Source organism: Buteo buteo, chromosome 26, assembly GCF_964188355.1.
Source record: "Buteo buteo chromosome 26, bButBut1.hap1.1, whole genome shotgun sequence".
Lineage (NCBI taxonomy): Eukaryota > Metazoa > Chordata > Aves > Accipitriformes > Accipitridae > Buteo > Buteo buteo.
This window is the reverse complement of record NC_134196.1, coordinates 6,515,049-6,528,551: the sequence shown is the minus strand read 5'-3', so window position 1 is coordinate 6,528,551 and position 13,503 is coordinate 6,515,049. Positions and strand designations below refer to the sequence as shown.

The 13,503-nt window shown below is 39.0% G+C and overlaps 1 long non-coding RNA gene across 1 annotated transcript in view; it reads left to right on the top strand.

Annotated features, from left to right (window-relative positions):
• LOC142045043 (uncharacterized) overlaps window positions 1-11,494 on the top strand; it is a 28,081-nt gene extending 16,587 nt beyond the window's left edge. The window contains exon 3 of the long non-coding RNA XR_012654507.1: window positions 11,383-11,494. This is a non-coding gene — a long non-coding RNA (uncharacterized LOC142045043). The remainder of the gene's footprint in view (window positions 1-11,382) is intronic.
• Window positions 11,495-13,503: the final 2,009 nt, after the last annotated feature.

Sequence of the window (13,503 nt, the reverse complement as noted above, 5' to 3'; positions counted from 1 at the left end):
CAAGATGAGATACTTGATGACTTCTACATGCAATTATTGACATTTTATTTACAGATTTGTACATACATTGCAAACAGTAGCATTTGGAGAAATTTAGAAAACTTAGATAGCCAGATTAAAAAAAAATAAAAATCTTTTCTACTCCCCCTCTGCCTCTCTCCCCGAGGTTATATGCAATACGGAAGCTAAAGGAAGAGAATGGTTCATGAAGTACATGGTACTCAGTACTCTTCCAAGGCATCTGCTATGTACATTCCTTGCTGTGTGATATTTTCAGAGCTGCTATGAAGAAAGCTGCTTGCCAAAGGGAGAATACCAGAAAGTGAAATATTTCTGCCTCTTGTGCAATCACAAGGAAGTGACCTCGGGCAGGACCTTGGAATGAACTTTCTGTGGGTTACACATGTGTGTGGTCATAGCAAGCCACTGTGAATGCCGAACTTATGCCTTATCTGCTGGGCCAGCCCCTTTGTTATTTCATTTTTTTATCTCCTTTTTTCACTTGTCTAGTACTTTCAGTTGTTTGGCAATTATGTCTTTGGACATTAGCCTTCCTCCATTTCTCTGGTCTACACTCCTCTCCCTCTATCTTCCTCTCACAGATTTTTTTTTTAACTTTTATAGGTACTGTTCGGTGTCTTTGGCAGCTATGTTATAACTGATATAATTTTATCAGCTTTATAGAAGAAGATTCCTTTTCTGCTGTTCAGGTTGAGTTCTGTGTGGTTTGTACAGGATTTTACCACAGACTTTTCAGTCTCTAATAATAAAGAAAAGATCAAGGTGTTTCTACAGTGCCTTCACGTTTTTGCTCATGTCTTTTTAGTCATTTTTACACAGTAAGGTGAGGAAGGAGGTAGAGGGTCTTATTGTAAAGGTACAGTCTCAAAGACAAGTCATTTAATTCTCTGTATTGTGTCTATCAATTATTTTCTCACGTTTCTACAAGAATATTTCAGCAAAATCAAGATGATGGGTCTGTCATAATAATCATCGCCCTATCTGATAATAGGCTTCCCAGAGATTCAACTGGCAGTTTGACAGTCCTCTGCCATAGTTACTACACCCTGCTGATAAAACTGCTGTTGCCACAAATTGATCCTGACAAAAACAAGTTCATCTCTCTTCTGAATTTCAGACTTGACCTTGGTGGGTTTGCAAGTTAAACCACCATACTGGGCACAAAATATGTAGCACAAAAGCCATATACCTAAAAAAATATCCCAGCTGTTCTCTTTTACTATCTGTTTATTCTCTCTATTGCATGATTATTTTAAACTGTTCTGTGGTATGGCTAAAAGTCAAATTCAACATTTTTTAAAGCACAGGAAAATTACCCACTACTAGTTATAAAATCTATTTACCTGGGCACAGAATCTCTGTCCTTAACCAATTTGTGATTGAGGTACGCTAGCCCCTACCAATGATAGCCTGGGGAACAGTGTCATAAGGCAAAGGTTGGAACGATGAGGGGGAAAGCAGAGGAAAAAGCAGCAGGTAAGTTGGGCTTACTATAAAATCCTGCCAAAACCAAAGGGATCGTTTGTTTTATAAGTACACTGTAAATACAGTAAATGTTGCGTAAATACACTGTATAAATACAACTGTGAGCATAGGGCTGCACTGGGATCCTTGTATGAAAACCATCAGCCTTGATAAATTTTTCAGCAAATCTGCAAGCTTTACTCAACTTCTGGACTTGAGGGGAACAATAATGGAAGACACCTCCAAAAACCCGCTTTTGATGGCACTAGCCTATTTTTGGAATGACATGTTTTTAACTATGTAGATTGAAAATAGTATTGCAGAGAAGAACAAGCAACTGGGAAAACTACTTGGAATCCCCATCTCTGGGAAACCTCACTGTTACCTAAATTTTGTAGCCATGAAGTTATTCCACATGCAGATGGAAGGATGGAAGGGTCCGCGTCTTTAACTCTTTCTGAAGCTCCCACAATTCTAACACTAGGTCTGAGGTACAATCACCTTCCACTGGCTCAGGCCAGCATGGTCTGTTGTCTGGTTTTAAGATTCTTTCCTGAGAAATAGGAGACATTGGCTTGAATTCCTCAAAAGATAGAATTAAATCCAGGCCTCCCACATTGTGGTTAGTCTTATTTTATGCATGAATTCTGGGAACACCTTGAGCATTTCAAAAGAAAGGCGCATATACCTCTGTTGTTTGTGAGATCTGGACTGCTAAGCTTGTGTTGATAAGTGTGTTGCATTGCTCAAAATTCAAAATTGGCTTTAAATACTAGCAAGGCACTGAACAGCAGAGCTTCAAGTCTGGAAAACCTGAAATAGGAATCAGTTTAGAGGTCCTGAGGATTTTGTGGCAGCTGAGAAGTTTTCAACAATACAATTTTGGACATAGGCACTTAAATTTCATTCCATTAGCTGTTGTCTGGCATATAAAATTCTGTCTGCTAATTCAATCCTGATGCCAGGGCTGTGCTCACATACATAGCTGCGGCTTTTAGTTCACCAAAAACCCCTGCAGAAGAGCCATCAGCTGTCTCTCTCCAGCCCCCAGTGTCCAGGCAGGAGAGCAGTGGGAGAGCTGGGGATGCAGGGACAGCACCCATCAGCAGATAGATGCATGAACAGAATCTTCTTCCCGGGGGCACTGGGGGAAGAAATGCTGTGGTGATGAGAAAGAGGGTACAATTTCTAGCTAGAGATAGGAAATGAATGCGTTATAACAAACAGGAGAGAATATGAACACAAACACAGGCAGAATACAGAAGAAAAGAAAGCACTGATGGAAAGGTGTCCAGGAGAGAGTGAGAAGCAGAGATTAACAAGAAAAAAGTGGAAAGGCAGGGCATGTATTCTCAGTGGAGATACAAGTGACCCAATGGACCTGTAGCTGAGCCAGATATGAGGTCAGCTGTGACCTCATATGATATGAGCCAGAAAAAAGAAGGGAGACCAGCATTTGCAGGGAACTGAAAAGAGAAGTAACCGTGCATGGAATAGAGACCTTGAATGTTGGGGACCTTTCAAAAGAAACCGCACTTCAGGAAGAGTCTCTCCAACCACTCAGAGGGTGTTTCCAAGTCATCTGAGCATTTGTCGCTTTCTTTAGCACTGCTGGAAACATCCCAAGCTTAAAATCATGACATCAAAAGGACAATCCCTGATTTACCTTGCAAAAACAACGCTCTGCCCATCTCTCAGTGACAAGTATTAATGAACAATTCTGGAGTATCTGAGCTGCAGCAATGTGACAGCATTCTCATTTATTTTTTTCTATTCTCAAACAAGATCCATCTGAATGGCCTCTGTTTTGTCAATTCTCAAGGCATGCTGTCTGGTATGTATATTGCCTAGGCAGCTGCAGAAGGCAAAATGCAGAGTGGGGGCAGGTGGGGAGCCAAGCTCATTGTGGGTAGGTTTGTTCGCAAGAACATCTGTGAGTTCTGAGGGCTAGTCTGCAGCATTTCTGTTGATTTATAGCTGAGGAGGCGCTTAGGGCTCTGGAGCAGCTTTTTAATGTTTAGTCCAACAACAAAAAAAAAAAAAAAAAAAAAAAAGAAAGAAAGAAAGGAACCCCAGATAATTAGGGTAATTCTGCTGCGTGCAGAAATAAAGGTGTTTGATGGCAAAGCTGAGATTAAAATCATTATGGTTGGATACATCCAGGCTAAGTTATAATCTTGCCTTAGTGTCCACATTAATCAACTGCTTTGATCGCTGCTATTTCTTACAAGTTCAGTCTGTGGATAAAGAATGTATAAGGGTACATCAGTACAATTTTGTTACAATGTTAAAGAAGAATGACATAACATGAAGCTTTATATACCTGTGGTTTTCAGGCCAATACTATTACTTGAGAAGAACAGTCACAGTCTGTTTAAGTTTCCTTTTAAACAATGGCTTATATCATAGGACAAAGAATTTGTCATTTGCTGTGGGGAAGCTAAAAATAACAGTTTGCTAAGACTCAGGTCAGAAAAGGACTTTATTCTGTTAACCATCCTGACTCTTACTTCCTCTCTTCTCCCTTGCAAGGGATGAAATCAGGGGATAAATGCCTGAAAAGGGTAATGGAAAAGCAGAATTATCTGGTGATTTTTTTAAAAGAATGTGTCCTTGTATATCCATTTGCAAAAGAGCACGAAGGAGATTATGTTATTATACCTGTATTTAGTCTAGGCATGTTTGCGATGCTCTTCATATTAGTATATATCTCATTCCATAAATTACCAACTACCTCAAAAAAGTGGTTTCATCATCCACTCTTCCTTTCAACTAGTTTCTTACAGATAAAAGGTCTTCTGGTTCATTCTTTCTGTATCAGGGATCTTTTCGTTCTAATGCCTTGTTTAAACAGATGCTAAATAAAATTACAAACACATTGTATGTCTACAAACCAGTCCTGCCAGGTCATAAACACTGATAATTCCCACTAAAGTGAAAGGATACCTGAGGAGACTTTGAAGACACCGGTCACATCCTCAAGAGCTTACCCATGTCCTTGGGCATCCTTCACAACCTCCACTCATGCAGATAAATTTCACTGAGGTTACGCTAATGGTGTACTTAAGGCTATAACTTGAGCTGCGGTATTCTCCTTTCTATCAGTATTGGTGCACAGTTCTCTTTGATCTGCACTTACGCATCGCCTTCCATCTCAAGATCTCAGATGGCTTTTCAAATGTTAATGAATTCTACCCATTCTGCCCCAGGGAAACTGAGGTGATGAGAAATTACAGCAGCTACTTACGCTCACAAATACAACCTACAACTAAGTCGAGAACAGCCCAATGAGATCACTTATTCCCATACGGTACAGGTAGTACAGGTATCTGTTGCATAGTCTGCACTTAGAATATCCCTTGCCATCAAAATGCTTCCCTGGTGAACAGAGATGTCTGGTGCTGATGGGAGGGGAAATTTTGCTCTCTGTGATGCTTTCCCTGCAATACGGAGCCCATAATTACTGCAGAGGGGGTGGTTGGTAATCTTTCAAGAGTGATGAGCCAGACCATAGTTTTCATTCTCAAATTAGTGGTTCCGTATGACAACTGAAACCCAGCAGGAGCTGGAAGGGGATGATGCTCACAGAGGCAAGACGAGACCAGTTGGCTGTGTGAGGTAGGAGAGTCAGCTTCCAGAGACTTTGAAATTCAGCAAAGCTGGAAGTACCTGCCTCACACTGACACTGGTTTGGAGGTGCCTTGGCTACCAGAGCCCAGATCTGCTCAAAAACCTGCTTTAAGCCCTGGTGCCCACACTGTAAGTATCCAGCCCTGGTACGGATAGTCTGAAAAGTGGCCTCCAGCTGTGGAAGTACCGGGTGCACATTTCATTGAACAAAAACCCGGTAACTACAATGCGTTCATCGTGCTTCATCTCGATAGTTTCAGCAAAGAATACATAAAGAGCCTGCTTATTATTTGGTAAAATATTCTGAAAGAAAAATACCTCCTTTTCAGCCTTTTGCTGTTTGAGTTTCAATGTTGTCCTTTAGATGTGTGATATCTAAAGAGTGCTTACACTGTAAAATAGGTGATGAATGAATATGGAACATTTGGTTTATGTAGATTTCTATGTGGGAGAAAACCATTTTAATTTACAGTTTCACTCGGTTGAATCACTGGTGCTAGCTGCTTTCATTACATGAGAAGGAATTGGGCAGTTCTTTTATCACTGGCTTTAGGCTGAAGTGGCAAAATCAAACTAATGTAAATGACTTTCACATAATTATCTGGCTTAACTTCAATGGGCATTAAAAAGTTACTTAAAATTCACAGCCTACATGCTCAAGTGGCTGTTCATTTTTTAAAAAAAAAACCTCCATTGTTACACTTAAAAAACCTCTGAATAAGAGGAAAAGAGTGTGTGACTGAATGTGTTGCAAACAAATAAATCTCCCAATTATTATTTTAAGTAATCCTAATAAGATGAAAATTGAACTAATAGTTCTATATTTTTCCTTAGGAACAAGTCATAAAAAGAAAAAATAACTAATTTTGGAACTTACTGCCACAACAGTCTATGTTGCAATTGTTATTTATGTATCTTGTATCTCCTATCATAACAGCCTTGTAATGAAACCATGGAATATAACAAACTCTGGCTTCTCTGTCCTTTCTTTCAGTACAATAAAGAAATAGTTGTAGTAAATAAGATGGCAGCATCCTTGAAAAATAATAAGAATATGTATTGCTGCCCTCACCTGTAAATCTTAAATCAACTACTTTTACTTTAGAGCGGGACTAAATGAAGTACAGTAGTACAGTTTCAAGTTTTAGAGAGTCCACTGATTTTAAGTGCCTTTAACCTGAGCCATGTTTTAGAAAAAGTGAAAATGAAGGTAATCCAAATCAGTGTATACTTTTCAAATTTTTGGTCTATGTCATTTGCAACAGTGCCCCGCTTCTGCAGTATGACATTTTTGTCTGACAATGACTGAGTAGGAAAGATTCAAAGACAGTCAGAATATCTAAGAACTACAGAATTAGAGAGTACTTAATTTGGTTATGTCCAGTACCAATGCAGATGTGCAATGGGAAAACAGTCAATATGATAGGCGACACATTTCAAAAGTTTCGAAATTTGAAAATGCGTGTGTCTAGACAGCTTAGAAGTGCTAAATCACCAGCTCCTAGAAACACAGAAGTGCATTTTTTTCTCAGTATGTTTGAGTAATTACTTAACTTGCTGCAAAAAGATATTTTTATGAATAAGTAAGCAACAGAGCAAGAGAAATAGAACATATTTGAGATATATTGACAATGGTGTTTAAAATATCTTAAAATTGGCCACACTTTCTGGTATTTAAAATACATCGATTGCAAAATATAAGTGCATTAAAGTATGAGAAAATATTTGGAGCCCAGTCCTTTGGCTTGCATTGATTACAGTTTGAAAAGATTAAAGATCCTGGCAAGCAATGTTGTCAGGGGAAAATACTCAGATTTCCTTCTTGCTTTTTAACTAGTTTTATTGTAGGTTAATTTTGAAATCACAGGAAATCTATATGCACAAGACTACAAGATTCTCTCTTTTTTAATAGTACTACAGTCATCTGAAACAATAACTCTAAGAGTGAGGTGAATGTATCTTATCTACCTAAATGCTAAATCTTACCAACTTTTTAATTACAAAGCTCCTTTCCACACAAAAATGATGAAAGGAAAATGTGTTTCAGTATAAATTCAGAATTCTAGATTTGTCCCATAAAGAGAAAATCTATGACAAAGAACTGGTCTCATCTCCAATATACTACTTCAGTCAATCATCTGAAATTTTGCATTCAGGTGTGTTATTAAACAGATGCTATGAACTCCAGGCCACAATATGAGAGGGCTCTAGCCTTTTATCACCTTAAATATGACACAAGTGAGTCAGCTGTGCCTGTTAGGGAAGACTAGAGATGCCAGAGATGGATATCTGATGAAAACTCCCAGCACTGAGCGTACAAAATAATAACAAAAATCATTCGGTGGAGAGGGGAGGACTATGAGAAATGTGTTATTAGAAATATTCCTCAAACGTAACCCTTCATAAAGCATTATACATCTAAAATCAATATTTTATGTGGTTGGAAAGAAAAACATTTTAAAAATTTGATAACTTTTTTTCTTTAACCCAATGATGTAAAAACTAAGCAGAGGAAAAGCATAATGACTTTGCCGCAGCAGCTTTCCCAGTGTAAGGAGGCCTTCTGGTGGTCAGAACAATGAACATTTCTTCCAGAGATAAACATTATTTATCCAAATGCATGTGAAATTCTACTCAAATTTACATGCATAGAAGTTAAAATTAACCTGTTGTATAGAAGGCTACCTTAAGGATTTGAGCGGTGGTTGTTTATGCTTTGGCATTTTGCTGTTACTGTATAAATGTTGTCCTTCTTCAGTCAGTACATAAGGAACTAAGGATTTAGCATGAATAAGAATTGCTAAAACGTTGCTTAAGTGAGACCATATGATATACTGATATCAACCATTGACCCTCTGCATTTTATTTGACAAATTAAAAGTTAAAAGAATTGTAATAAAACACTTGGCAACAAAATCATTCTTAATAATGTATTTAACCTGAATGTTATCTGAACAGTCACATTTTGTATTTTTAAAACAACTGGGTTTTTTCCCCCAGCATGTTAGATTTTCCTTTTGAGCAGTACAGCCAGATACTCAGCACGATATCTACTTTGCTGCATTTTATTTTAAATGAAGATATTTTCTGGTATACAAACCAAAAAGTACTTAATCCTAAAATATTTACGTTCTCCTTAAATTCTGTGATTACATTATGACGAGGGATTTCTTTAATGCCAGAGCTTCAGCTAGAATAAACATTCCCAGCTAGCGCGCTCCTTGGCATGTAAAGGAAAGGGAAGTTTTTGAGTTCATTGGTACTGAGAATGGCTTCCAACAGGTAGCAAGCATGGGTGCTGCTGGGAGGTGCCGTTGGTTGAACAAAGATATTCTTCCTAGTCTTCAGTCTGGTTTGTACCGCACCCTGAACTGTGAAGAGATATCTCCGTTGACACTGGATATTTGTCGCTAGTTTCTCAGCTGGTTTGTTAAACAAACAACATTAGATTTTAGCTATAAGTGGCAAGGTCATCAACAGTTAGTATCAGTTTTTTCAGCACTGAACTACTTCATGTTTCAGCCTGAGAAGGAGAAGACACTTTACTTCTCAAAGAACCCAAACCTCTGTTAACAGGGCTGCTACCTTTAGCTGGAGCCTCATGCTCTCCTTATTATGAGAGACCTTTTTTGACATGCTAATGATAGGTCATTAAACCCCGGCAGCAAGAGGAAATTGTGCTCCTTTCCAGAAAAATTCTCTGACAGCCAGACATGCATGAGCTTCCTGGAAAATTCAACTTAAAGTCACAGCTGTTCTGTAAAGCAACACTGGAATTTTCTAGACATTCTTCACTGTAGTGAAAAAATCTTTCAGAGTGATGCTATTGTAAATCTGAAATAGTATGTCAAAAATTTAACCTCAACTGCAAATCACCAGTCAGCTGAAATCCATCCAGCAGTGTTATATGAGGCCCTATGTGTGTTTTCGTTCAAGCTAGATTTTTTAAAAAGTATTCAACATGTCCTTCAGCATTATTAACTACGACCATTAGATGGCAGTCCATAGTCAAGTAAAAAAATATATTCCTGCTGTCTAGGTGGAGTTACATGAAGAGCAACTTGCTCTCAATCTTTTTCTAAAATCCAAAGAAAACAAACAGATTTCAAGATTCTCCTTGGTTGTCTCGGTTTCTGCAATCCTTACTGGCCAGTGAGATCTGTCCTTTCCTTATTCTTCCAAACTCAAATTGCAAACTCACCGTAACTGCACAAACATGTTCTAAGAGTGAATGGCTTTTCCTTCCAAGTTTTGCCAAAGGTTCTAGCTCTCTGACCTGTAATTCTATTGATAACATGCTTAGAAATTAAAAAAATCTCCTTTACTCCTTTAATAGAGACTTAGATAATAAAAACAAAACCAAGAAGGGATTGGTGTAGAGAAATCTGGTGCATTGGTATAGGAGAATGGCAATTTTATGCTATGCTTGCATGGAAAAGCATCACTGTTGTTTGCTGGTGTGCAATTGTAGTGATCATCCTCCTTCTTCTTTGGAAACTCCTTTTAAAGAAAAGGAGATTTATTTATATTTTTTTTCTTTTTTTTTTTAAGCTACTAGAAGTCTGGTGTCAAATCTGCATACAAGCTTTCTCCTAGATTTCCTTCCAGTTCTGGAACCTTTCTCTGGGAGTTCTTCAGGGCCAGAGCTTTTAGGAACAGCTCTAAAGCTTCAGCTTAGCCTGCCACTAGTACTGCTCAGCACCTTTTAGGAAAACTAACAATGATTTGGAGAAAACTAGTGGCAGATCTTACTTCTAAAACTCTGTTAAAAATAGGTTCCTGGAACTTTGTGTTTCTTGTTCATGTTCCAGGGATACTGTTTCTGTGCTACACAAGAGCTGGTGAGAAGAAACCACTGATTTTGGGTCATTTCTGCTGTATCTGCAAAAGCCAGTGGACAGGCTGAGCAGACATTTCTTGTCGAGCCATGAGAAGGAGTTGCATTGACTCACAGTATATCCCAAAGGTGCTATCAGCCAGTGATAGAAAACTGAGAATAGGAAATTATTTGCCTTTTGATGCAGGACAGAAGACATCTCAGATTCATTCCAGCCTCTTTTTTTCACAGTGGGGTCTGTAACATTTTACACATATTTGTCTTCTAGCCTTCCTGATTCTCTGGCTGCACTGGCAGATCAGACAAAGTTTATTAGGGTCGTGAATATTTTGTTAGTTCCAGTGTTCAGAGTTCGCCTTGTCTTTAGTTTATTCTCCAATGCATCCTCCCTTCCAGCCAAAATCCCATAACTTGGTACAAAATCTCTGTTGCGAACCCAAAAGCAGCCTTCTTCGATGTTATGACTTGGCTTCTGGCTGGAAGCCAAGTCGAGAAGGATGATGATTCTCAGAAATACAGATTATCTTAATGCACACCAGAAAAGACCCAGGCTGGCCAGTTCTCTGAACTGGGAGATTTACCAGCTGGTGCAGACAGTAGGAATTTATTGATATCCAGCTGCCTAACATACTGGCCTACTTATTCCCTCTAAAACATGATGATGATTATCCATGAATTTGATTAGCATGTATTCGGTAGTTCTTTCTCCCTAATCACCCCAGGACTGTGCAACCCCACTTTATTGAAGGGTCTTACCAGGATCTTTCTATCAGTCAGAAAACGTTTCTGCCCATAAAACCTTAATGTATTTCTCTTTGATTGAGATAGAATTGGAAGCACAACATCTTTCTTGGCAGGTTTAGTTCCAAAATCCTGCTTAACAGTGCTTACCTAAAACAGGAAGGCTGCAGAGACGCTGCCCTTGATGCTGGGCTTATTCAAACAAAATATCACTTCTAACCAATCACAGTCTTCCCTCGAAGTACTTACAGATTTTTAGACCCAGGCATGTGTTAGACTCATTTTAGGCTTATCACAGCGCAGTCATCTCTCAGGTCAGTGTAAGGCCTGTATTAGCAGTCCCTGGAGACCATCTGCAGAGTTTCCACGTCCCATTTCTTTCTCTGATATTCCTAGAACAGTCACATAAAAGTAAGTATACTTTTGACAGAACACTACTGTTTTAGGAGGTAGAGGTCTTTTGGTAATGCTGCGTTACAGTCTCTCCCAAACTCCAAATTTTCAGCTCCTTCGCTTGTGACTCACCAAGACAGGATATATGTATGTGTGTGTATGTCTGTGAAAAAAATTTCAAAATAAGGAAAAAAACCTAATTGTAGAGTAGCTGAATACGTTCAGGGTCTGTTGTTCATATGTATATAATGACCAGCTCACTCTGTTTCGTTGTTATCATGGTATTCGGGGCTTAGAAACCTCTACGGTCTTGCCCTCTGCATGAGGACATCTGCGGACACACGTACAGCTCCAGCGAGCAGATGGCGGACCAAGAGACTTTGACTGCAAAAGCAACAGACACAGGCAAACCAAGAACAGGATTTGCAGAAGACATCCTGAAGAACTCTAATTATTGTACGGATGAGATATTTCTCTTCATAATCATCCGTGTATGATCTCTCGTGAAAGAGATTCCATTCAGGCGTGTTTTTGTTAGAGAGTTTGATTTGACAATGTCTGTGTAAGTAAAATAATGTAACTTGTAATTACACCAAAGGGAAGCTTGTATTTTGTTAATCTGACTAGTTAACTATGAACAGGTAGTTCAGTTTTTGAAGAGGACACTTCCACAAAGAAATAATGAAAAAATGGTAATATATGATGCTGCTACTTGAACTTGACATGTAAAATCATATGAAATTACAATCTGATCATTCATGCAGATGAGTCAAACTTATTTTCAGTTTCTTAACAGTTTTTAAGATGGCTTATACCATCTTAACTTGTAATTCTCTTAAATTAATTGCCTTTCTGGGGTTAGTGCATTAAGACAGTTGCATTTCCAAGAAACCTGATTTTCCTTAGTCTGACGTCCAGCCAGAAGCCAGCAATGTAGCTGGGCCCATGTCCAGAAACGACTCTGTATAGGTTGTTATCAGTTACACCTATCAGTTAGTAGGTCATAAGGACACTTCAGAGAATAAAAAGGTAGTACTTACTTTTTGGAGACATATTTAAAGAGTCAATTTTCCTCCTCTGGAGTTTAATTTCTCTTTGACCTTTACTATCCAAACCCATCTGGTTTCTGGACTTACTGAAAAAATGTTTCTTTTTCAAGGTTATCTGAAGTGGAAATGGAATTAGAAGGTAAAGTTGTTCTGTGTTTCTCATAGTGATTTTGCTAGAGGGTATTTTTCAAGAGCAAAACAAGCAGTACACTGAATGACATTTGGATGTTCAGATACTGTTGCAAAATGGAATAATGACTCATTCATAAACTGAAATAAGTAAATACGTTGAGTAATTGAACATTCTTACGTTGTCTTACTTCAACTAGGGAAAGTATTCCTCTTGAATATTGCTGCTGCCACATCTCACACAAGAAACAGCGGCAGGTCACTTGTGAATTATTGTCTTAGTGCAGCTGTGTATGGCTTCTGTGTAGAAAATATACACCCAAGCCTTTAGTGTTCATCTCATCTAAACAAGACCCATCATATATATAGGGAAAGTTTTTCCATATTGAAAAAAAACCAACAAAAAGCCCTATTTTGTTCTGCAAAATTAGACTACCTGATTATTAGTATAAATCGATACAGGAAGAATCCAATTCTCCATGTTCTTCTCCTGTCTTCTCCCAGTGCAGAATGTATGTATTTTTGGCAGCCAGAATTATGTGCCAGAAATTCTGTATTCTTGACAGTTCTGCTACACTTTTAGTAACATACAAACGATGAGAAGAAACGGGCATGTGCTACCGATGCTGTCACATGCGGGACTGCCGAAGAGCTGGCATTCGCAGTGTTATTCCTTGTATGGCTCTAAACCTGTCCTTGCTTTTACGAACGCCCGAAGTCAGCTGTCTGACCACGTTGCGAGAGGGCACTAGGCCATCCGAACAGGTGGCCACGAGCGTTGACACAGAAAGATGCTCCTCACGTGTGCTCGCCAAGGGCACGCTTTCCTGCTGGACCATACTGAGCTCCTGCACGGTTAGAGGGATGTGCGCTCGCTAATCCGGCTCTGAGCTGTATTAACTTTAAAAATAGCTTTTGTGACAGCATGGTGAGAGTTTCTGACCCATTTAAATTTAGCAGAACAGCGTATAAGCAACAGAGATTTCTGGTAAGCCTTCGGTGTTCAGCAGAACGGATCAGAGGAGTGCAGACTAATTTAGTCCAGCTAGCGCAGAGACGGTCACTAGTGCTCCGGAGTGGAGAAGAGAAAGATCAGCAAGATCCGAAAGCAGCCTTGATACCCCAGCAGACAAAGGTCATCTCTGAGTGAGTTTATGCCTCTCAGCAAGGAAAAGTGTGTTATTAACATAAACCCCCATCCTGTAAATCTAAACATAGTTCAGATGGTAAAGGAGTAAA